At 47.1% G+C, this 25,018-nt stretch overlaps 1 long non-coding RNA gene across 1 annotated transcript; it reads left to right on the top strand.

Moving 5' to 3' along the window:
• Positions 1–8,796: 8,796 nt before the first annotated feature.
• LOC141276734 (uncharacterized) lies at positions 8,797–24,823 on the top strand. The gene is made up of 3 exons (XR_012326723.1): positions 8,797–9,032; positions 23,833–23,947; positions 24,520–24,823. It is a non-coding gene; the product is annotated as an uncharacterized lncRNA (long non-coding RNA).
• The last annotated feature ends 195 nt before the right edge of the window (positions 24,824–25,018 follow it).

Here is a 25,018-nt window from a genome sequence, read left to right as displayed (position 1 = left end):
GAACTCAGGTATCCAAGGGTCTATCCAGCTGCCCTTTACTTCTTTCATTGTCTCTGCTGTTGGTTTCCTGTGGCTTCTGTTCGGGTCCCATGAACCTCCCTGGCTGGGCCTGGAGGCACGCCCTGAGTCATAGCTTGCACTATGCTTGTCAGAATTCTGAGACCCCAAGGTTGTCAGAGCTCTGAGACCATGTGGTTCTGAGGGTGTGATGGGGGACAGAGGGCTTCCCTTCCTCCATCTCATGCTGCCTGCAGGGCATTGTTTCCTCCCTGAGCTCACCCTGGAGGCCGGACCAGCCCCCATTCATCAGTTCGTTCCTCTTCCTCCTCAAAACTGCCCAACCCCCAGCTGGTTTCCAGGTTCAGATCTCACACTAAGTCAGCTTAGCCCTCCCTTTCTTCCTCTTTTCTCTCCTCCCTTAAGAGCCTCATCCTTGCCTAGCCATCCCCACTTCCCCGCCTGGTGGGATGGGGCCAGGGATGGAAGCAGCCACAGCCCATGCCGTGTGCTCTCTGTGTTGGTTGATGGGCTGTGGGCTTATCTGTGAACAAGCCCTCTGAGGTAAGGGCTCTTCTTCTCCGCATTTCACAGATGAGAAAATTGAGTCAAGACAGGTTGGCCGTGAGCTCTGTTTGTTGGCCAGGGCTCATTTTGACTAGTAACTCCATGGGCCAGGCCTCGGCATCAAAGGGCACTCGTGTGAGTGGCCTGCTGCTGGTGGGGGCAGCGGGGCTCCCTGGAGCTGCTGAAGGGGGCGGGATCAAGCCCCACAGGTGATCCTTCCATGTGGACGCCCACCTGTTAGAACAATACTCCAGACCTGTCTTCTCCCAAGGGAGTGGGTGGGAGGAAAGCAGACAGGATTTAGCTGATGAGTGAGCTTGGGAGAAGAAACAGGTCATGAGAACCTTCATTTCCTCTTGCCTGAGTCTCCATTGTTGTCGTCGTTGTTGTTGTTTTAAAGAAGGATGTTTTTAAAAAATTGAAGAATAGTTGATTTACAAGGTTGTGTTGATTACTGCTGTACAGTAAAGTGATTCAGTTATACATAGATATGCATTTGTTTTTAAAAATTCTTTTCCATTATGATTTATCATAGGATATTGAATATAGCCCTCTGGGCTATACAGTAGGACCGTGTTGTTTATCCATTCTATGCCATTTGCAGCAACTAGAGATTATCAGACTAAGTGAAGCAAGTCAGAGGGAGAAAGTCTCCATTGTTCTTGGTTCTGCTAAGGGTTAGGGAGATGGCAGTTCCCCTCCCCCACCCCGCCCACAGTAGGGCTGGAGGGTCCAGGGCTGCCTGGGGCTGGGTAGGTGATTTGTCTAATTCTGGGGTTCACTGTTAGGAGGCCCAGGTGCTTGCAGCTCTCAGCCATGATTCCCCCAAATCGGCTTTCTCAGCCATCAAGGTGATATTTTGGTCTCCTCTCCTGCCCACTCCTCTCTCTTGGTCGTTTGTTAGGCTGTGGTAGGGAAGAGGGACCATGTATTGGCCCCCCTCCAGCCCTAACCCCATAGCACTGGGGGGGCATAAGGTGGTCTGTGAGCACATCCTAGGCTGCTCCAGGGGGTGTATTGGTGCCCCCCCAGAAGCTCCCAAGGGCAGTGGAACCATTTTGGAGCACAGTCCACTACTAGGTAAGAGAAGATGAGGGATTTGGAGTAGAGTTGCGGGGAAAATGTAAGATGCCAAGTTACATTTGAATTTCAGATAAACAAATGAATAATTTTTTAGGATAAATATGTCCCCAGTATAGTACAGGACATACTTATCCTAGAAAAAGTATTCCTTCTTTACCCGAAGTCTAAATTTAACTGGGCGTCATGTATTTTTATTTGCTAACCCTAGTTTCGATAGGCTCTGGACGTTTCTCAAGCTGGATGTGGGGACAGGAGGGGAGATGGGATCCCTAAATCTCTTAGAAGGCCTGTAGCTGCCGGTAACAAAACTCTGAGTGGATGGACTTGGGCATACAGACATATATTACTGCTCATAATAAGAAGTCCAGAGGCAGGGAGGTATCCCCCCTGCCCCCTGAGTTCCAGCTGCACCTGCTCTGAGCTTCTCTCAGCTCTGTCTCCAGGATGGTGCCCCTCAGGGTCACTGGATGGATGCAGTATCTCCAGGTGACATATCCATGTTGTTTCCATCTGGTGGCCATCACCCACCCGCAAGGAGACCTTGCCCAGTGGCCCTCCAGCAGGCTTACATCTCATTGGCCAGAATCACATATCCAAGCCCAAAGGACCACCATGACTGGCTAAAAGCAATCAGACTCACCTCTTAGGGCGTGGTCTCTACAGGAGCCTCTCACAGAGGAGAGGGTGGGTACCTGCACTAGTACTTGGGGTTCTCGAGGGTCTGAGGTCACCCCCTGCTCCATGGAAGGGGGACAGCCTGTGTGAGAGCAGCTTCCAGGGCTCTCTCCTCTGGCCGCTTCCCCTGATCCCTGCATGTGGGTGTCTTTCTCTCCAAGTCAGTGTTTCTCTGAGCACCCCTGGATCCCAGGTGCATGGACTTAGTGTCCCTGTGCTTCAGATGCTCATCCCTGCCTTTCCTGTGACCCCACCTCACCAGGAACGACCCATATTCTCTTGTCATCTATATCCTATCCCCTGGGAGCACTTCTCCACTGGTCTGTAAGCACCTCTCTGACGGATGGGGTGCTAGTTCTGTGTCCCCGCTAAAGCACCCCTGGGAACCCTGCAGATCGTTGTTGCATCTGTGAGAGGTCCCTGTGGCCCTTTCCACCGCAGCCTCAGATGATGGGCACTGGTGCTGTCATCCTTCTCCCTCCCTCCCTCTGCAGACTGAGTGCCCTGTTCTCCCCTGTAAGGGACACAGAGCCTGGCACACAACAGGTGTTGTCTGAATAGGCCCAGTGCCAGGAGCCCGGGCTGGCTGGGGGTTAGTGCCCAGGCCCACAGTCGCCTGTAGGCCTTTCTCAATGGGTTGGTCAAGCAGTCAGGGAAGCCTGCTGGGGCCAATTGTGACAGGTGTGGGTCCAACTCCCTTCTGGACTCACTCAAGAAGCCCCTGCAGAGGAGGCCCTTTAATTGAGGACAGGATGGGCATCAGGCAGAGAGACGTTAGAACGTTCAGGCTAAAGCTGCCTGGGCCTGATAGACATAGGAGCGAGGCCTGCTGGGAGGTCTCCCTCCCCGGCCCCTGGGCTGAAGGAGCTGTGACTTTGAAGCGGCTTCAGCTGCATGAGCCGTGGGCTCCCTGAACTCGGCAGAGCTCTTGTCTTCCCCGGGAGAGCTCGGATGGGGATGTCTCCATCTCCCTGGCCTTGGGTCCTGCTGACACAGGAGAGGGGGTGCCAGGACACAGCTGCCTCCGCCCCTGGAATCCACTTTAGGACAGACCTGGGAGCTGGTGAGTATTGCTGCAGAACCTAGCTTGATTCAGTTTGATGGGCATTTAGTCAGAGGCCGCTCTGTGCCAGGCTTGGAGGCCAGGGTATCTCCAATGAGGTGTGACTCCCACGTTGATTCAGGATGGAATGCCAAGGATCAGGCTAAGTGTTTTATGTGCTTTAATCTTTTTTTAATCTCATGACATCCCTGCGAGGCAGGTATTATTCGTATTCTCATTCCCATTTTACAGATGAAGAAACCGAGGTTCTGAGAGCTTTAGTTACCTCACAAGTACACAGGTATGAGCAACAGGGCCAGGATTTGAAGTTAGGACTATCTGCCTGACCCCCAGATCTGTCCTTGGCCTTGAGCGACTCCCTGTTCCCGCAGGAAGAATAAATGAGCCCCCATCCCCGAGGGGTAGGAGGACATGGAAGGCTGTTCCTTCCCGTGTTGGGGCAAAGAGTCTCCCTAGATGGTCCAACACCCAACCCCGCAGCTGGGCCCAGGTACCCACCCCTCCCTGCTGTGGTTCTGCCCTTTTCATCCTATTTCTCTCCCAGGCTTTCTTCTCTTGTACCGGGAGGGTGGTGGGGGGCAGGAGATGAAGATATAAGGCTGCATGGAGCCACATGTGTTTGGGGAAGCAGTGTGTTCTCTCTCAGGAGGCTTTGCTCAGCATGGAGGGAATTATCAGCCACGTGCATGAGGCGAGCAGCACGTGGCCGGTGAGTCCTGGGGGCACATCCAGAAAGTACAGAATGACGAGCAATATTCCACAGCTGGTCACTGGCTGTCGGGCAGAGCAGACCCCCAGTGTGCCAGACATTAACCCTTTGGTTGCTAGACTGTGGGCGTCCGGGGGCCCTAGGGTAGGGGCTGGGGCAGAGGGTACTGAGGGAACTGTCTTGACTGGTATAGATGAGGCGTTCCAACATCTGACCAAGCCGTGTGGCTGCCGGAGCATCCTGGCAACATGGCAGCCCTGGTCCGGGAGGCTGCGGGAGGACAGGCCCGTGGTTCCATGGGGGGTGGGGGATGGGCTATTTGGACACGCTGCTTCTCTGGCCGGCACATGTACTGATTCTTTTTCCTATTTTCCTCCCAAAGGGCCTGGTAATGGAATTGAAGAAATCTGAATGAATTGTCTGAGGCGTCATGACTAAGCTTGCAATGTGCCAAGTGTCCCCCGGGAGAGGCCCTCGGGTAGCAGGGCTGGAGTGCCAGGATTGCGCGTTGGAGAACATTCTCAGGAACAGCCACTGATGTCAGCTGCTCCAAGTTCGAGAAGTGCTCGGAGGGTTTGAGGAATTGTCCCATGGATTTGTGACGCCAGCCTCGTGGCCTGGGACGAAGGGGTGGTGGTGCAGTTTGCTGGCCCGGCTCTGGGGTCAGATGGATCTCTCAGTCCACGCGGCATGCTTCACTTCTGGACAGCGTCGATTACTCTCAAGTCCTGTTATTGATCCCATCTTGACTTCCCAGGAAGCTCCGTCTCTTGGTCTTTGTTTAACATTCTGGAGCCTTGCAGGATAATTCTCACCTCATTTCCACGAACACTCTGTTTCAAGTGTGTTCAGGGAGCCCTTAATCATTTCTTTTTGGGGAGCCTTCACTCCCCCTCTGCCTCCTTCCTACATCTATTTTTCTCCAGGGAGAATGTTGTCAATTTTATTAATTGTTCTTCCTGTGGTTTTACCTCTAGGTCCCTTTACCGTGCTCATCAACGGATGTGGGATTTATTTATAACTTACTTTACATGGACTCTAAAAATCTGGTGCACATAGTGTATTAATGGTGGTAGCCAACAGCTTTTACTGGGCTTGGACTCTGTGCCACTGTACTTCGTGTTCATTTTCTCTTTAATTTCACAATGACCTTTTAAAGTCGATACTATCATTAGCCACCGCTTTATAGATGAGGGTACTGAGATTCATGCAGGGTAAGTACCACTCTCACTCAGAGTTATATAGCAAGTGAGGGGGTAGAGCTAGGCCTGGACCTGGGAATCTAATCCCAGGGCCTGTGCTCTTAACCCCTCCACCCTGTTCCTCAAAGTGTGGCCTTCAGACCGGCAGCAGGCAGTCCCTGGGGCCTTGTGAGAAACGCTGAATCTCAGGCCCCCACCCGGGATCCCCGGTGATTCACATGCACATTCGAATCAGGACAGCTCTGGTCTAGCCTCCCTGAAAGCAGACAGGTCCCTTGACTTCTACTGATGCTGCCTGAGACCACACTGGAGCTGGTCGTCACAGGCCCTCTACCCTAGTTGACCCTGCCCTCAGGCTCACCTTTGTCCTGCTTAGGCCCTTCCCTCAGGAAACACGATTTGTTAGAAAGAAGAGAGGACGGTTAATTTTATGTGTCAAATTTGCTAGGCCTTGGGACCCAGATATTTGATCTAACGTTATTCTAGATGTTTCTATGATTGTTTTTTTTGAGATGAGATTATCATTTAACTCAACAGACTTTGAGGAAAGCGGATTGGCCTCAATAAGATGGGTGAGCTCATCCTGCCCCCTCTGCTCCAGAAGATGGAGTGTCTCTACTCTTCAGAAGTTCATCCATCCAGATGGGGGGCAGACGTGAACAGGTAACTAACAGCTCGAGACCGAAATGCCAGTATGGAGCAGAGAAGATTGGTCACTGGTCTGGGTGTGCATCTGCCCCAGGAAAGCTGCTGGAGTTCTCTGGGAGCTGCCCCACTAGGCAGAGCTTGTTGTTCTCTGCACTTTGGGGAGAGAAATAGGATTCTCTCAACTCAGTTGACTTAAGCAAACATTTGTTCTGTGCATATTGTCCATCAGGTGTTGGGTCCCTAAAGACGAGCAGACTTGGCTCTGCCTTTGAGGGTTTCTGAGTCTGATGAGTGAGGCGGATGGGTGACCAGCACACGGGTGCTGCACGGGGTAGGGGGGAAGGCAGATGTGTCTCGGTTCATCAGCTGATGAGGTGAGACTTCCATGGTGGTCCTGAATTGTGCCTGGGCTGGCTTGGCTTTGGGACAGGAATGTTTGAGAGCTCTGCCTTCCGTCTGTGCCACCTCCCTCACTTCCTATTCATAAGGGGTGTTCTGTCATGTGGCCGTTACGTGAGCAACCGGGGACTGGGAACCTGCCAGTGTAGAGACTTTCCTGTTTGTTCTGTTTATGTTGTACAGCAGAAGCTCACAGGGCTCGGACACCTTTGTCTCTGAGAGTGTGTAGAGTGGGCCTGGGGGAGTGTCTCAGGGACACGCATTGTGGGATTGTGGCTCTTTTCCTTTGGGGAGGTGTGAGTGGACATCGGGGTCCTAGCTTCCAGCCCTCCAAATGGATACTTTTCAAACCCTAAACCTGTGCCTTGATGGTATAATAATGAAAATAGCTAAAATCGATTGAGCTCTTCCACGTGCCAGGCACTGTGCTAAGTGCTCTCCAGGCATTCTCTGGATGCATTTGTACCTTATTCAACCTTATGCAGTAGGTCCAGGAGGAAACTGAAGCTTTACAGGACTAAGGGACTTGCCCAAGATCACACAGTTCCTACGCGGCACAGCCAGAATATCCCTCAGCCCCGTCTGCCGGGGGAATGTCACCTGGGCGTGAAGGTGCTGAAAGGTGCTGGCTTCCGGTTCTGCATCATTCACTGCCCTGTAGGATCTAAACCTCTTGTCTGCACGTATGATGGACTCGTTGACCTTTATCACTGCCACTCAGGCTCTCCTCTGATGTACAGACTGTGCGGGAAGCCAGAGCAGATCTCTGCAGAGCCACCCAACTCAAATAAGCCCCCTGAAATGTAGACAAGATGGAAGGAGGCTGGGGACCGAGGACAGCATGAGACCTGACTACCCAAGCTTCCCTCCCCTCTCCCCACAAGGGCAAGAAAAAGAATCAGAGGGCAAGCAGTGTTGATATCAGACGTGGTGGGTGAGAAGGCACTCATCCTTCAAAGCACAGACACTCTTCTCTGAAGCACAACACTGTTATTCTTTGCTTTTGGTCTGACCTGTTCTGGTAGGAAGCAGGATGTACTTCAGTCGACTCTCTGGTTCACATCCTACTCAGCTGGGTGTGGTGTCCACTGGGAAATGACAAGGGATCAGCCATTCATAATATGTGAGAACTCCACAGTTAGCAAAATCCTTTTATGTTTTATATGGTCTTCAGAATAACCGTATGTGGGAGGAACTCATCGTCTCTGGTTTAGAGATAAGGAAACTGAGGCTCAGAGATGTCAAGTCCCTTATCCCAAATCACCAACCTAAGATGAGTCTGGACGTTTATTTCACAAACATTCATGGAGTCCTGGCCAGCTCCAGGCCCTGTGTTAGGGGACTGGGGATACAGAGATGAGCCCAACCCTGTCATCCAGGGGGCCTGGGCACAGATGGCAATGTTGATACACTTCCCAGTTTGCTGCCTCTGTCTTAACAAGTCAAACCATTTTCTGAGTACCAACTCTGTGCTAGGTGGGTACCCAAGGGGCACCTGCCCATCTTCATCACTCCTGCCCTCCAGGAGCTTACCGTCTCCTCACAGAGATAAGAAGTGCGTGTGAAACAGTAACCAATGCCATTAGGCCAAGTCAGTGCTGCTGGGGAAGACGTAAAACTTCAAGAAGAGCTCAGCTGGCTCCAGCTGCGGTTGGGAGGGGGCGGATCCCTAGAGTTGTCAGAAAGGAGGTGGGATTTAAGCTGTTTTCTGCAGGAAGAATAGTCCATGTTCAGTTAGGGAGGACGTGGAACAGAATTTTAAGGAGGAACATCATAACCTTGGTGGTAAGAAAGCAGAAAACTTGTTCTGGAGACAGAGGCCAGTCTAGTGCAGCCAAGGGGAGAAGAGGAAGGCACTATGGGTCTTCATACAAGAGAAAAGAGAGATGTGTTGAGTTATAGAAGGAAGCCCTCAAGTGGGTCCTGTAGAGGGGAGAGAGGAGATTGGGAAAGCAGATGTTAATGGAGGATCTTCATCTCAAGGCTACTGGGCTTAGCACTAGTGCCATCTGCCCTCGCAGTCTTGGCTTCTGCTATGGGCTGTGTTGTCCTAAGATTACAGTTGATTCCTTACCACGGTCTTCAGGATAGCTCTGACTCCCCTTGCAGTGGGGAAGGACACCCAGGATCTGGGTCAGGTAGCATGAACACACACCCAGAGCCTGCACAATCAGGCCCATGCTGACCTCTCTGAATCCACCTCCCATCACGCCACCTGCCACTGCCCACTTGACTCAGTAAGCCTTCACCACACTGGCCTTCTGTCCATCCATCCAGCACACTGATCTCTTCCTGCCACGGGGCCTTTGCACTTGCTGTTCCCTCTGCCTGGAATGTTCTTCTTTTAGTTTGGCACAGGTCTGGCTCCTTCTGACCCTTCACTTCTGATTTCAGGTGGCTCCTCTCAGAGTGGCCTTCCCTGAGCGCTCCGTCTAAAGTAGGTCTCTCTCCACCTCCCAGTTACTCTGTGACATCACACTGTTGTTCGTTACCTTGACAGTACTTACTACCTGCTGTAACTTCCTCATTTATTATCTGTTTATCCCCTCTATAAGATCTGTGAGGGCATAGACCTCCCACCCAGACCTCCCACTACTATGTCAGAATATGCCTGACATAGTAGATACTCAATTGACATTTATCGAATTGATGAATGAGCACTACTTCTCCCCAATCTGCTTTGACCATGGTAAGAAAGTGTAAAGGGTGGACCAGGCTTTGGAGCGGGGTGGGGAGCTATGGATCTCCTGGAATTACGGGCAAGCTTCTATATTGCATTCTTTTCCCTGGGAAGTAGGTTGGTGGTAATCCTTAGTGTTCTTTACCAAATACTTCTGACTCTCTCTCTTCTGGGTACAGGGTAGGACTGTACTTCTTTGGCTTCTTTGAAATGAGGCATCGCCCTGGGACTTGTTTTGGCCTTTGAAATGTGAATGGAAGTGACATAGGTCACTTCTGAGCAGATGCTGTAAGTGACAACGTGTGAGTCACTGTGTGCCTTTCCTCCACCAGGATATGGTCATGGACTTTTACTTATATGTTGAGATGGGGCCTCCATCAGGCTGAGTCTCTGAATGACCATAATGGGAGAAGCCCTGCTGACCCATGCTGGACGTGTAGCAGGAACAGGAAGTAAACTTTGGTTGTGTTAAGCCACAAAGATTCTGGACTTGGTTGTTACCACAGCACAGCCTTGCCCATCCTGACTGCTAAAGAGCCTTTAGTTTTCATTGGGTTCTCTGAGGGGTCTCTTAGCCAAACAAGGTCAAGAATCACTGGCTCGGGGGTCAGCTAGAAAGGTGTGGAAGGGCAGGGAAGCTCATATGAATTACATGCCCCATTATGTGCCAGACACTTTGCTGAGTGCTCCGCATGTGTCATGGTGTTTAATCTCCAACAGCCTTGGGAGGTAGCTAGTGTGAACCCCATTTTATAGACGAAACTGAGGCTCAGAGAGTTTAGGGCATTGCTACTCAAATGGTCTGCAGACCAGTAGCATCTACATTTCTAACCAGTAGTAGAGCTTGTTAGAAATGCAGAATTTCAGGTCCCTCCCCAGTCCTATATCAAAATATCCAAATCTATGTTTTAACAATAGCTCGCTAGGTGATTTGTGTGCACATTAAAATTTGAGACGCGCTGATTTGGGGGATTTGCTTGACGTTGTCTAGCTAGCTCATGGCAGATATAGATAAGGGGTCCAGGCAGCCATCGTTCAAGAGGTGGGGATGGCTCTACCCTCCACACCCACGTTAGGAGAGTGGGGACCAGGATGTGCAAAACTTGGGTCAGGCACCTGGATCTCGCTCCCAGATGGTGTTCATTGGCTCCCTGGCAGGCACATCTTCAAATAGTTTGAGTGGTTTATGCTAAACCGAGCTATTTATTGATTTACAAAGCCACCCAGACTGTGTCCAGGGCGTATGTGCCTTCCAGATGTGGATTACTGAGTGAACGCGGATGGTGGGCTGGGACTGGGGTCAGACACATTGTCCATGGTGGGGAAGTCTCACTCCCAGCACACGGAATGTGAGTGGAGACCCAGGATAACTCCTTGATAATGGCAGCCACATGTCTTGGGCCTCTGCATGTGGCCGAGTTGGGCCCCCTTGGCTTTGAGCTTGGTGTCTGCCTGGACCATGAAGTGCCCTGACTCCCTGGCACTGAACCCTCCAGAAGATCTCACACAGTGCCTGGGTCCGGGTTCTGCCTACAGGGGCTGAGCCTTGCTGCTCTGTTATCACGTTATAGATGAGGAAGCGACCAGGGAACTGTGCCAGGAGAAAGATTGCTGCTCCCTGGGTCCATGGCCAGGGCTGGGCATCTGGGAAAGACAGATTTCTGTGGCCCATGGCCTCTGGCACCCTTATCAGTTGGTGGCATTCATCTCTTTGGAGCCACGATGGAGTTGCTGAGGAAATCGGAGCTCTTGGTAGAGGAGCATACTTTGGCTTCTCTTTCCTGGAATTATGAGATCGTCATCAGCTCTCCTCCAGATATTTAGATTTTCCGTGAAAAAGGCACAGTTCCCTGTCCCTTGGTTGTGATCTGGTTATCCATTCAGCTAAGTGAGAAATTTCATATTACAGAGAGATCAATTAATTCAACAAATATACATTGGGTTACCCGTTGAGTGTCAAGCGCTGGGAATACAAAAAAGCACTTTTGCCTTTGGTTAGGCTCTGGACTAGTTCAGATATAAAGAAGAAAGCAATAGGGCGGAGACAGGACTTCGCTTTGCTGTGATGTAGATGACTGAGGAGCCTGTAGAGCATTCCCTGGGCCCACATGGGAGGAGATGACAGTGCAGGGCAGGGGCTTAGAGTGCTGGCTGAGGACCTAGATGTGGGTCCCTGTTCTGGATCCACCATGGGCTCCCTCAGGACTACATCTGTTAGACACAGAGAGCAATATACCTGGCGGTGGGGAGGGAAGGAGACCATTGCCATTGGCTGAGCTCTTCTTATAAGCCAAGTGTTGGACTTAGGCACAAGGATTATTGGAAGTTTGAATCAGTCGGTGCTTAGGGGATGTTGGCGGGGAGGGCATGACCATTTGAGAATCTCACGTATGAGCCGGGAATGAGTCGCCCAGGGCCCCAGAGCCAGTTGGTGGCAGAGTTGCCTCCACCTCCCAGGCCTCTGGTCTCTTTCCGCATTGACTGGGCACTTGTCCCATTTTCCCAAGCTGGACTCGGTTTTTGTTCTGGTATGGAAATGTGGCTGCAGGGGGATGAATGTAGCAGAGAGGCGCACGCAGGACCATCGCCAACTCCCTTCCCATAGATAAATGGAGCCTGGACCTCCATATGGCAATCAGCAGAAAAACAAATTAAAACAGAGCAGCTCTCATCTCCTCTTCCCCGCTCATCCCACTCTGACAAATTTATTTTGGAAAGCCACAGGAGGCTAATGGAATCACTTAATTTTCCTGATAATAAATTACCCCCAAGTGCAACAATTAAACGTTTCACAATAGTTTCCTTTTGCATAAGCTTCCTCACAGGCTCCTCCCACTCTGACAGCCCTAGCCCCGCCCCTGCCCCATCCTGCCCCACCCCACCCCCAGCTCTGCCCTGAGCTGGCCTGGCCTCTCTGGTGAGTCATTTTTATTTCCGGGCTTTGGGATCCTGACCAGGTAATAACAATAGCAGGAGGACCTGACAGGATTGTGGGAAGAAAGAAAAAAAGTGTGATGAGAGAATCAAGCAGATCCTGTGATGCGTGATTAACGTACAATTGACTGTGGGATGCACAGCTGTTGGGTATTTTCAAGGCAACTGGCTCCATAAGACCGAGAAAATACCCAGGGCTCATACACTGCAAGGTCTGGCCTTGATGTTAGTTACAGACAGTAGGCAAGAGTCAGCCCTGCTCTCCCCCAGGCCTGGAGGATGGAGACAGGGTGTCTGGTGGTCCTTTCAGTGTCTGCAGCCCTGGGAAGGAACCCCCGGCAAAACATCCTGTATTCTGATGGTTTCCTCTTGTGTTACCCACGTGGCCTTGTGGGCTCCAGCCCTGGGCTCAGCTCACTTGGGATCCAAGATGGACAAGACACAAGAGCCTGGCACCCAAGTGCAGTCCAGAGGGGCCTCAAATGTATGCCCATCTCTTCTAAGGACAGAGGCAGGGGAAAGCGCTGTCCTATGTTGGGGGACTTTAGAGAGGCACCCACCTCTAATTAGGAAAATGAGGAAGGCGGCGTGGATGGTGGGTGAAAGGCACGCCATGAATTGAGCCTTTAAAAAATGTCATTTATGAGGGTAGCTGAGAGGAGCTACAGATTTGCTTTCTTGCACCGTCAGCCTACATCTTTGTGTCTCAGTCCCATCACTTACAAAGAAGAGATAATAGCTCCTGTTTCGCTTGAAAATTAAATGAGATAATGTCTGCCCAGTGTACAGCACATGCTGGACCTGCTGCAAGAGCTTGAGGGCAGGCAGCTGCTCTGATGCTCTTAGACAGGGTTATTCAGTCAGCTGAGTGGGTGGTGGGCAACTTGCCCTGAGCCCAAGATTTCCCTTCAGTCCTTTCTTCCGTTCTTCTGCCTGAGAATCTTTACACGTTTGTACTAGAATTGCTTGTCTGGGAGGGCATGACCTGAGCTGCCCAGGAGGGCTGGGAGAGGGCGGACAGCTCACCATGGCTCCTCCTCCTTGTGGAATCCATGCACCCCTGTCTACCCCCCTCCCCCCTTCTTTCCTGCCTCCTTCAAGGATCAACCCCTTACCCTCTTGGACCAAAGCCATGCTGGGATGCTCATCCTGCCTGCCTTTGTCCAGCAAAAACAAGGTGCCTCTAGGGCTCTGCCCCAGCTCATTTGGGAATAAATTTCAGTCTGTTTCAAAAGTCCAGCTTTCAGTTAATGGAATTTAACTGGAACCTGGGGGGGGGGGTAATCCAATAACCACAAACACGGAGGATGAAAGCTGCACTGGCCTTGTGCTTGTTCAGGAAACCTATGGAATTAACTGGGCGGGAAGACAGTGTTATTTACCCACCAAGCCCTCTGTTTGGCATGTGGCTCAGGTGAGAAACTTGAGAGGCTTGTGTGGCTGGAGCTGAGCTGTCGAATATCATAGCAGAGCATAATCAGTGCAGTTTAGGTCTGAAAAGGCCCCAGAGAGAATGCAGTCCAAGAGTCTCCTTTACAAGTGAGGGGACCCATGCTTAGAGGCTTAGAGAGGGTAGTGTTAAGCTTTCCCAGTTGGTTTTTCTTTCTGTAAGTTGAGTGCCCGATTTAAGCTTGGATTGTTCAGGCATCCACTCCAAAGATGGCGAAGATTCACTTCCTGAATAAACATGTTGAATAAACACACTGCCAGCCACAGGACTAGACCCAGGCCACATTCCCCCACCCCTGACAAGTTCCTTTGTTTCAGCGATCTTTGGATGGTTTAGATAACTGACTGGTTGCCCACTTCTTTTTTTCTTTTCTTTCTGAACTTTAATTCCCACTCTTATTTTTTTTTTTTTTTTTGGGGGGGTACGCGGGCCTCTCACTGTTGTGGCCTCTCCCGTTGCGGAGCACAGGCTCCGGACGCGCAGGCTCAGCGGCCATGGCTCACGGGCCCAGCCGCTTCATGGCACGTGGGATCTTCCCGGACCGGGGCACGAACCCGTGTCCCCTGCATCGGCAGGTGGACTCTCAACCACTGCGCCACCAGCGAAGCCCCCCACTCTTATGTTTTAAATTCACCAATAAAAAGTGAACCCCACCCTCAACCCCAGTAAAAGCAGAATCCCAGGCTCCCTGACCTCACCATCCACGAGACCTGGCTGTGTGGCCCCCGGTGTGCTGCGTACCTTCTAGGACTTATGAGTAATGAACCCTCTCTTTCAAAGTTTCCTGATGGTTATTGCTGAGGGCGTCTTGCAGTCATAATAAGCACCACAGGGGTGGTCCAGCCACAACATGGGTTCTGAAAGGGGAACCCGGGCCCAGGAGACTGCCCCCTGGCATCTCTAGCATCACTACCATAGGCTGAGACTGGCACAAAACAGAAAGGTGCCCTTGGTTCTCTGCAATGTCCAGCGTTCTGTTCTTTCCCTTGGGGCCAGTGAACTCATGCCTTAACTGCAGCTACCTGTAGCATGTGACCTGCGCAGCCTTGATAGGAAAAGTGTTCTGTTGCTGTGTTACTGTGTGTCCCATAGCAACAAATATCTGTTGAGAGAGCAGATTTTTATTTGCTCTTTCAATTTAAACTATTGTCTCCAGAAAACCCAATGAAAATGTAAATATGATTTCTGGGAAAGGTAGCCTGTTAAGCTATTAAGTCTATATCACCAGTTTGTTGAATTAGTTCTGGCTACGTAACTGGATTCTGAGGGGCCCCGGATGGCCATTTGGTGACCGGATATAGAAGCGCAGAATAGGATGATAGGGTGGGTTTGTTTTCGGTTAAGGACCTGCCAGGGAGTGTCAGGCTCCAGAAGGAATGGGCTCCTTCAACCTTTTGCCAACCCTGTTGGCAGGATTTTGGACATTCGCAAGGAGGAATTGGAAAGACTGTCCCTTCAGGATCCTTCCAAATGCAGGTCTCCAGAAAGGCACTGACGTTGGGACATTTCCCCCGTTGCCAGTTTGCCAGCTATTGTACTGAAACGATTAAGGAGAAATTGAGAAGCATCCAATCACTGCGTCACAGAAATGTATTCCATATATATTTTAAAGTGTTTAAAAAGTGTGATAAAATAGACACAGCATAAAATTTACTGTTTTAACCACCTTTAAGTGTAGAATTTAGTGGTACCAAGTACATTCACAGGTGGTACAGCCATCATCACTGTCTAGCTCCAGAACTTTTCATCATCGCAATCAGAAATTCTGTACCCATTAAACAAAAATCCCCCATTGCCTCTTCCTCCTTAACCCTCGTAGCCACGATTCTACTTTCTGTCTGTATGAATTTGGCTATTCTAGTTGCCTCATATAAGTAGAACCATACAAAATCTGTCCTTTTATGTCTGGCTTATTTCACTTAGCATAACGTCTTCAAGGTTCATCCATGTTGTAGCACTGTATCAGAATTTCCTTCCTTTTTAAGGCTGAGTAATATTCCATTGTATGCATATACCACATATTGTTTAACCATTCATCTTTTGATGGACATTTGGGTTGTATCCACCTTTTGGCTACCGTGAATGATGCTGCTATGAACATTGGTGTATAAGTATCTAAGTTCCTGGTTTTAATCCTTTCGGGTATATTATATCCAGAAGTGGAGTTGCTGGATTATATGGTACTTCTGTGTTTAACTTTCTGAGGAACTGTCATGGTGTTTTCCACAGTGGCTGTACCATTCTAAAGTCCTACTAGCAATGTACAAGGATTCCAATTTTTCCATATGCTCACCAACACTTGTTATTTTACAATTTTTTGTTGGTTAATTGCCATATGAATGGGTACATCCAAATATTTTTTAAGTTGCTCTTTCTTTAGTCACAAATATGAACAAGAGCCAACATACCCTTTGATTTTTAAAAATAGTGACTGTTTGACTCCAACAAATAAGCAACACACTATGAGATGCAGCATGCATACTGACATATAGCAAGTGAAGCCAACGTATAACTTAATAATGTGCACAGCATAAAACTGGGCACAAATGGTAAGTGCTTTCCGTAAGGGGAGTACTTTGTCAGATTTTATAGAGCCAAAATAAACTGGGTGTTTCTCTGAATTTGTCCCCAGTATCACACTCAGTGTCTGGGGTGTGTGTGTATGTGATGGTTTTCCCTGATGCTTTCTCTTAGTCCCACCTCTAGTCCAATTGGATAAAGTACCTTTTCTTCCAAGGACTCAGTCTTTCCGTTCTGTTTTCTACTCTTCCTTCATCCTCTTGTATTGGATGCTGGTAGATGTATAGGAATACAATTCTGGGTCCTGAAGCTGAGGGTCATGAAAGAAGTTGCGCAAAGCCACAGAGCCAAGTTCATACCCTACAGATGTCCATGGTCCACCCCATCGGGCCTATGCTAGATACCTTCTGATGTATTGATTTTGTGGCATCCCCACAACAAGGCAAGGGAAATCATCCTTGTTTTACAGATAAGGACACTGTTTCCCAGAGAGGCAAATGATTTGTCCAAAGTCACCCAACGGCTAAGCGGCAGGGCTAAAACTTAAACCTGGGTCCTTCTGACTGAATGCTTTTCTTCCTTGCAACACCACCTCTTCCTTCATAACTGAGGTGGTTGAACCAGAGGTGTGTGGACAGTTGACTTCCAAGCTGGCACTGTGGGAGAGCTGCTTTACACCATGATTACTCATCATAATGCAAGTATTTACCAGGGTGCCTACTGCATACCTGCCCCTGTGAACACAGGCTTCCATGTGCCTCTGCAAGAGCAATAAATCAACCTTTGAACGGTCCTTGTGATTTTGCCATCTCATAGCAGATTGGCTGTATGAGGAAGGTAGTTATATCTGAGACCTCTAAGAAAGCCTTTCGATTGACACTGGTTATTTATGAGAACAATGCAAGAAAATCCTCCTTCGCGGGTCCTAAGTTTTCTCAGTTACACGGGCTGCGTTGCTGGGATCTTAATGAGCTTGAGGAGGATGATGACGAGGATGAGGGAGCTACTATTTATTAAGACCAAACAAAATTCTGGTTTGCTGGAGTGATTTTTTTCACTAACATTGAAAGTTATTTATTGATTTATTTACTCGGTACTTGACATGGGCAGGTACTAGGGATACAAAGATGGAAGATGACCAGGACATGACTCCAACCTTGAGCAGTTCACTATCCACGACTAACAGTGGAGACAGACACATAAACCTTTAATTAACACACGACGTAAGAAGTGCTGCAGTAGAGAGGTATTCAAAAGGACCGTGGTTACAGGGCTGCAGTAACAATGACCTCTCGCCACAGAAATCATTGAAGGCTCTACTAAGCAGGGGACATTAGAGTTGGGTATGAGTAGAAGCTTGCAATACGCAGGAATGGAAGGTTAGTGTGTGAGGTGATAAGACTGGTAATTTGGCCTGAGGCAGCTTGATAGGATTCGTGTAGGGCATGCTCATGCGTTGGACTTTTACCTATTGGCATTGAGGACTTATTGAAGGAAGGATTTTAAATGAGCTACTAAAGGCACAGGGCTCCCTTCTGCCTCTCATGCTCTAACAAATCTTTCCCAGGTTGCCAGGACAACTGGTAAACCCAATGTCTCTGAACATGTGCGCATCGTAAGCATTCTATAAACCACAAAATGATTTCCAAATTACCTACAAGCTACTTTTGGATTTTTAAAAAAAATTTCTGAGGGATCTTTCAAGTTTGGTGGTTTCAAAACTCTTTCCAGCCCTTCACCTCAAAAGTCTCCCTGCCAAGTAGATTATGCCTTTCTCGTCAGGCTGTTTTTAGGGATTAATGAGCTCATTGCCATAATGTGCTTGGCACACAGAACTGCAATAGCTGGGATTTCATTGAGCTAACTTGCAATTTCACAGATGAGGAAACTCAGCCATGAGGATGATGAATGCCCTGAACAAGGTCTCACAGCTTGTCATCTGGAGCCAGGATTTAAACCCCATATGCCAGACTGCAGGATCCTGTTCTTAACCATGACACCATTCTCCCCCCGGTAAAAATCCCTAAGTACAGCTTAGTAATTCACAATCTGCAGGAAGAGTCTTAAAGTTTACCAGAAAGCACTGAATAGTGGAGAGAAAAGGAATATGGAGTTAGATCACAGGTTTAAATCCTGACGTCACAAATTTTGAGTAATTAGACCTTAGGCAAGTCACTATACCTCTCTTTGCCTTAATTTTTCCATTTCTAACATGAAGTTAGGACTTACCTTGAGGTATTATTGTAATTAGAGACAGTATACATAGAACACGCAGAATGGACCTGGTTCATAGAAGATGCATAGTACATGAAGGCGATTACTACTACTAATGATGACAGTAATGCAATTATAATGAGTTTCTTTCATAGAGATCTTTTCCTAACCTCAGACTACAGAATATTAGGTAGGTAAGTGTTTAATAATGGTTGTTGGAAATGATGGTAAAACCATTCTATTTCACAGGGAATCAGAGCACAGGAAACCCAAGCCAAGGCACACCACGGCCATGTACTTGGTTTTATGCTGTATGCAAAGCATAAAGGAGCAAGAGGTGGTGGCCTTTCCTCTCTGTATGAGATGATAATCTCCCTCACAACAGCTGTCCCCCCACCCACCCCTCTACTACCCTTACATGCTTGTTTCAGAAATGTGGGAGAGAAGGAAAAGCAAGTGCTCTGTGGTGAGAGTGTGGATTGGTTCAGCCACAGTGCAAAACAGTATGGACATTGCTCAGAAAACTAAAAATAGAACTACCATGTGACCCAGCAATTCCAGTCCTGGGTATATAACTGAAAAACACCAAAACCCTAATTTGAAAAGATACATGCACCCCAAAATTCATAGCAGCATTATTTACAATTGCCAAGATATGGAAGCAACCTAAGTGTCCATCAACAGATGAATGGCTAAAGAAGATGCGATATATGTATACAATGGATTACTAATCAGCCATGACAAAGAATGATATCTTGCCATCTGCAGCAACATGGATGGACTTGGAGGGTCTTATGCTAGGTGAAATAAGTCACACAGAGAAAGATAGATACTGTACATTATCTCTTATATGTGGGATCTAAAAAATACAACAAACTAGTAAATATAATAAAAAAGATACAGACTAACAGATATAGAGAACAGATCAGTGGTTACCGGTGGGGAGGGAGGGAGGGGGGAGGGACAACATAGAGGTGGGGGAGTGAGACGTACAAACTAGTAAGAATAAAATAAGCTGCAAGGATATATTGTACAACACAGGAAATATTGTCAATATTTTATAATAACTATAACCTTAAAAAATTGTGAATCACTCTATTGTACAACTGTAACTTGTATAATATTGTACATCAACTATAATTCAATAAAAGAAAAAGAAAGTGCTGGGTAAGCACTTGAGAGTGGGCATATTTTCCACTAACGAAAGCTGGGGAGACATCAAGAGGAGGGGCTTTAGCCAGACCCGGAAGGACAGGAAGGACAGGTGGAGATGCTGGGGAGCAGAGACCCGTTGGGCAGACAGGGGGCGTGGGAGGATCGGGGGAGGACAGCAAGTGGGCGCCCTTTGCATCTTCACTGGAGACTGTGGCACCTAGGGAGAGGGAAGCAAGTGGCCCCGAAGAGTCCTGGAGGGCAATGAAGAGAGACAAGGGGCTGTGATGAGGCCACATGGCTGTGAGTCATGGAGATGAGTAATGAGGGCATCAGTGTGGAGCCAGCTCAGGGGTTTTCAGGATAAACACACAGAGGTGCTTCACGGAGGCTGACAGAACCTTCCCCTAATGCATCCAGGGGATCCTAAGTGCTTTAGTATATTCTCTGATGAATAATTTCTCCAACTCTAACCACGTTAGGGACACACGCGGCCACGGCTCAGTGTTCTGTCTGTCAGATGTCGTTGCCATTTAAGTGAGTGATGCAGAATGGGTCGCCCACAGTGCCTGGGTCTGTGGAGGAAGCAGGCAGCCCGGAGAGCTGGCCTCAGAGGTTTTATTTCTTCGGCTTTGTAATCAGATTTGAGGCAGAATGTTTTTCTGTGGTTCCTCCATATAATCTCTCTGTTTTGATTCCATCTCCCCTCCTCTGCCATTCTGCTCCCTATTGGTCTTGAGGGTTGACATGGTAAATTGCTGTGTCTCTCGTCCTTCCAGACCCACTGCCCAGGCAGGATTAGAGAGAGGAAATGACCCCACAGTGGGCCGTCCGCAATTCTGTGTCCGTGGGGAGGGGAGGAGGGAAGAGAAAGCGTGCTTATCAAATTTCCCAAAGGTTCAGAGCCAGAAAGCTAAAGTGTCCATGGCAGCATGGGGTTGAAAGGCCCCTAACAGGCTGGAAGTCAGAAATGAATGAAATTCTGCTGGGATAGATGCAAAAGATGGCATTTAGTTCCCAGAAGTCAACTACATAAGATCAGGGGGAAATTCCCTGGACTTTATTTTTTGTGAAAGACTTAACATGGACTAATTGTGTGATAGAGCTTCTTAAAACACTGAATGTAATCTTAGGTTAAATACAAAATTTTACGATTAGAAAAGAAACTAGTATTCGTTCCCCCCCAGAATTAGAAAATTACAGAGGGCAGAGAGAGAGATGGTAGTGGTGCATAATTACCCTTAATTCTCACAATTATCTGTTAACCCATTGAGTTATAACCTATTTTTTTCCCCTAGACAAATACACACACACACACGTGTATATATAAATATATAGTTTTTGAAAGAATATAGTTTAGAAAACTGGCTTAATAGCTCACTATTATAAACAACTTTCAGTTATATATTTTTCTGCAACACCATTTTCATTTTCTTTTTAAAAGAAATTTATTTTAAAGTATAGTTGATTTACAATGTTGTGTTCATTTCTGCTGTACAGCAAAGTGATTCAGTTATACATATATATACATTCTTTTTCATATTCTTTTCCATTATGGTTTATCACAGGATATTGAATATAGTTCCCTGTGGTATACAGTAGGACCTTGTTGTTTATCCATCCTATCTATAATAGTTGCAACACCATTTTCAGGTATTGCAAGCATTCTAAGGATTTACCAAAATTTATTTACAAAATTTTATTTTGTACATTTTTCCTCTCAATTTTTCTCTAATACATTAAATGCTGGAATGAACAGCCTTGGACATAAATTTTTGTGCACACTCTTGAGTATTTCTTTAATATAAAGTCCTAGAAGTGGAAGTTCTAGGATTTAAAGGATTATGAACATTTTAAAGGGTTTTATTTTGTTGTTTTTGATGCACATGACCCAACTGTTCCCTAGCTGTGCCACTAATGTACCTGTGTTTCCCCACATTCTCCCTAGTACTGGGTATTATGAGTTTAAAATAACTTGCCAGATTGATAAGTGAAATGTGGTATCTTATTTTAATTTGTTTGTTTTGGATTATTAGTGAGGTTAAATATTTTTTCTTTCATATTTGGCATTTTTAATCTCTTTTTACAAATGCCTATTTGTGTTTTTGCCCATTTTTTTTCTGTCGGTATTATCTTTTGTTTACTGACTTTAAACGTTTTTAATGTTAAGGCTATTAGCTCTTTATCTGCCATCCAGGTTGCAACTATTTCTTTTCAGTTTGCTTCTTGCCTTTGAGTTAGTGTATGCATATTTCAAATTTTTATATTGTCCAATCCATAAAAATTTTATTTTATAATCCATCAAAAATTTTATTCAATTTTTCCTTTTGTGTCATATCTAGAAAAATCTCTTCTAACCTAAGATTATATGTTCACCTATATATTTTTCCCAATGCCTTTTAGGTTTTGTTTTTACACTTAAATCCTCATAATTTAATTACAATGCAGTTTAAACTAATATCCAAATCAAAGGATTTAAGTTATCAGGAGGAAGATTTTGATTCACTATGTGAGTGAAATTTCTAATGATTTAAAAGCAGACAAAAAGAGAAGAGATTGACAACTGCGAAAATAAGCTAATCTCATAGCTTGACCTCCTACTGGGTTTTTTTTTTTAACATCTTTATTGGGGTATAATTGCTTTACAATGGTGTGTTAGTTTCTGCTTTATAACAAAATGAATCAGTTATACATATACATATGTTCCTATATCTCTTCCCTCTTGCGTCTCCCTCCCTCCCACCCTCCCTATCCCACCCCTCCAGGCGGTCACAAAGCACCGAGCTGGTATCCCTGTGCTATGCGGCTGCTTCCCACTAGCTATCTACCTTACGTTTGGTAGTGTATATATGTACACTTCTACCGGGTTTTAAGAATTGCCCAGCATTCTCTAAGTGCTCAATTAACATTTGCTGAAAGAACGATGGTACGAGAGAGCTTCGTGGCACCTTTCAACGCTACTTCTCTGACTTGGTTTGGTTTCCAGCTCACGCCATCTCCACAGATTCTTCCAGAATTGGAGATTGTGCCTCTCAGGGGTGAAGCAGACAAGAGGACGGGATGACACGGAGAGAGCTAATTCCAGGGCGTCTCCTTTTCAAATTTCAACCTCCACATGTTGAGTAAAGATTTGAGGGTTCATCTCTGTTTGTTGGTCACTAAGATGGGAGTGAAATAAGTAGGCGAGCCGGTCCTTAGTCAAAGGGATTTACAAGCAGATTGAGCAGGTGAAGCAGGTACCCGTGAGGACTGAAGGAAAAGCACGTGTGCCGTCAAGGAAGAGGGCTGTAGGAAAGAAGGGGTGGGCGGGGTGCTGCTGCAGGGTCTTGAAAACAGCCAAGATGCATTTTATGAGTTGTGTCCAGAGGTTGCTCCAAGTGGTTCTCTCCTGAATGACTCTTCTAAGAAGCTCTCTGTTCAGAAAACTGAAGAAATCACAAGAGGTAAGAGTTTCTTTTCTACTTTTTCAAACGACTCTGTGACTCAGGGGAGAAGAAAATGTACATACTTTTTAAAATGATAAGTGAAGCATGACTACACATGTCTATACATGCACCTGCATACAAAACCCGTGTGTGTGTACATGTGCATGTATACCTGTCTGATGCTTGATTTATTGTTATATTTTTTTCTCAATAAAGATACTGTACATGCTAGATTGTAGATACCAGCCCAGGGTAAAAGTAGGGTCTTGATGATAGTGACAAATAAGAATTTCTGTCTCTACCTCATGTGTACTATGAGACGCCAGCATCCCTTAAAGGGCTCATGAACACGTCTGCTCACCTCCTGGTAACCCAAGGCACCTGCCGTCTCTGCCACTCTGTTTCCCATCTCAGGGATGCCAAGAGTGGTGGCTCTGCCTCCTGTCTTCGGGCTGCCCCTGCTGAGCCGTCTGTGCCCGGCTGACCAACACCAAGAGGCAGAGGATGATGTCTGCATCCAGGGGCTGCCTTCGGTAGCACCCGAGTCTGCCCAGGGTTCCAGCAGTTTTCATTTTAATGGCTCTGTAATTTTACCTTCCGTGGCCAAGATTCACGTGAATCTTTGGGGATTGGGCAGGGGGATGATTTGATGGGCGGCTGTAAGGGAAGCCCCTTGCCATCCTGACACTGGTTTATTCTGTTTGGAGAGGATGTGGGCAACTCTGCGCCTCTTCTCCTTTCCTGGACTTCTTGTTCCTTCAGGCAAAGTCTTCTTGCCCTGATGTGACTGAAGTCTAGGATGAACACAGTTTATCGGACACGCTGACCCACTGAGGACTCACATGATGGGTTTTCAAATGGGCTCCAAAGCCAGCTGCTTTGGTTCGTACCATTTATTAGCTGGGTGATCCCAGTCACATGGCTTCACCTCTTTGGGCCTTGTTACTCATCTGTAAAGTGGAGATAATAGTACCTACATCATAATATTGCTATAGAGATTCTCTGAGTTAATATAAATGAAATGGTTAAAAAAAGTGCTAGGTAGATGCTAAGCACCTAGGTCGAAAAACAACAACTGTTATTTTAACTTCAGGTTCATTCTCCTGTTTTTTAGATTTTGCTTGATTGGAAAGTTCTAATCGACATGGACTCCTCATGGACTTCAAAGGGTTGAAAGATGAAAACAGAGGGAAGCCACTCAAACAGTGCTGGTCATCACATCTACCCAGGTTTGGGGCTACTTTTGAGGACCAGTGGCTTGGCTAGACCAACTTTCCTTCTTGCTTTCCTGTGTCCTTCCTTAAATATTTTTTGAACAGAACAGACTTGTTTCCTGTTCTCACTGAGCTCCAGTTCTTATAGAGAAGGAATAAAAGGAGAGAAAATAATTGGGAGAATGGGAGAGAAAAGAGATTCATAGGGTGGGCAGTGGTGTTGGGCATACAAGTTTTGGAGTCTGACAAAGACCGTCTTTGTCATCTCTAGTGTGACCTTAATTGCTTAGCTATTTAGAACCCAAGATCTTTACAAGGGGGTTACTCTCTACCTATCTTATGGGGTGGGGGTGAGGATTAAAGGAGAGAACTTATATGGTAGCTACTCAATAAATATTAATTTCTTACCTCCCGCCTGTCCTTACCCTAACAAGATAAAGCCAAGGTCATAAGTTGCCTGCCCATGACATAGACCTTGGAAGAATTCAGAAGCCTTCAAAAGATTATTTTAAAAGAGTTTATCTAGCAACATCATTCCGTAATGATTTCCCTTAACAGATTTTTTTTTTTTTTGTCTTTTAAAGCAGGGGGCTCGTCTGAAACAGGTACAGGTGAAATCTGCCAATGGTAGCTGGATCCAAAGATGGCAGTTCCCTCACTTGGAAACTGACTTCTTCTGACTGCTGGTGTTGTGAAATGATGTTGGCAATTGACACATTTTGTCACTTTCCATCTGCTCCTTCCTCTCCCCACCTTCGTTGGTATTTTTGGAAGAATGGTTAAGTACATCAACCTTCAAAAAAAAAAGTAATTATTAAATCTTTCTTGTCATCAAGATGTAGTGGGGTTGTGTGTCATGCATAACTCGTGGCAGTGTCTAAATCTGGATTTTAGAAACAAGATGAATTTTTTCCTTGGTCCTTTTTTTCCTTTTAAAAAAGTTCAGCTTCTGCAGGAGCCTGATGGTTACCTTTCAGAGCTTGTCTTGATTTGATCGGTAGCAAAATGACTTTCCCATTTTGAACAGCTCTGCCGAGGTCCACCAAACCACACAGAGCTGGGTGGTGACTACAATGAACTTTGCCA

The sequence above is a fragment of the Tursiops truncatus genome, chromosome 16, assembly GCF_011762595.2.
Source record: "Tursiops truncatus isolate mTurTru1 chromosome 16, mTurTru1.mat.Y, whole genome shotgun sequence".
Lineage (NCBI taxonomy): Eukaryota > Metazoa > Chordata > Mammalia > Artiodactyla > Delphinidae > Tursiops > Tursiops truncatus.
Note: the sequence above shows the minus strand (reverse complement) of the source record. Positions and strands in the feature narration are given on the sequence as shown.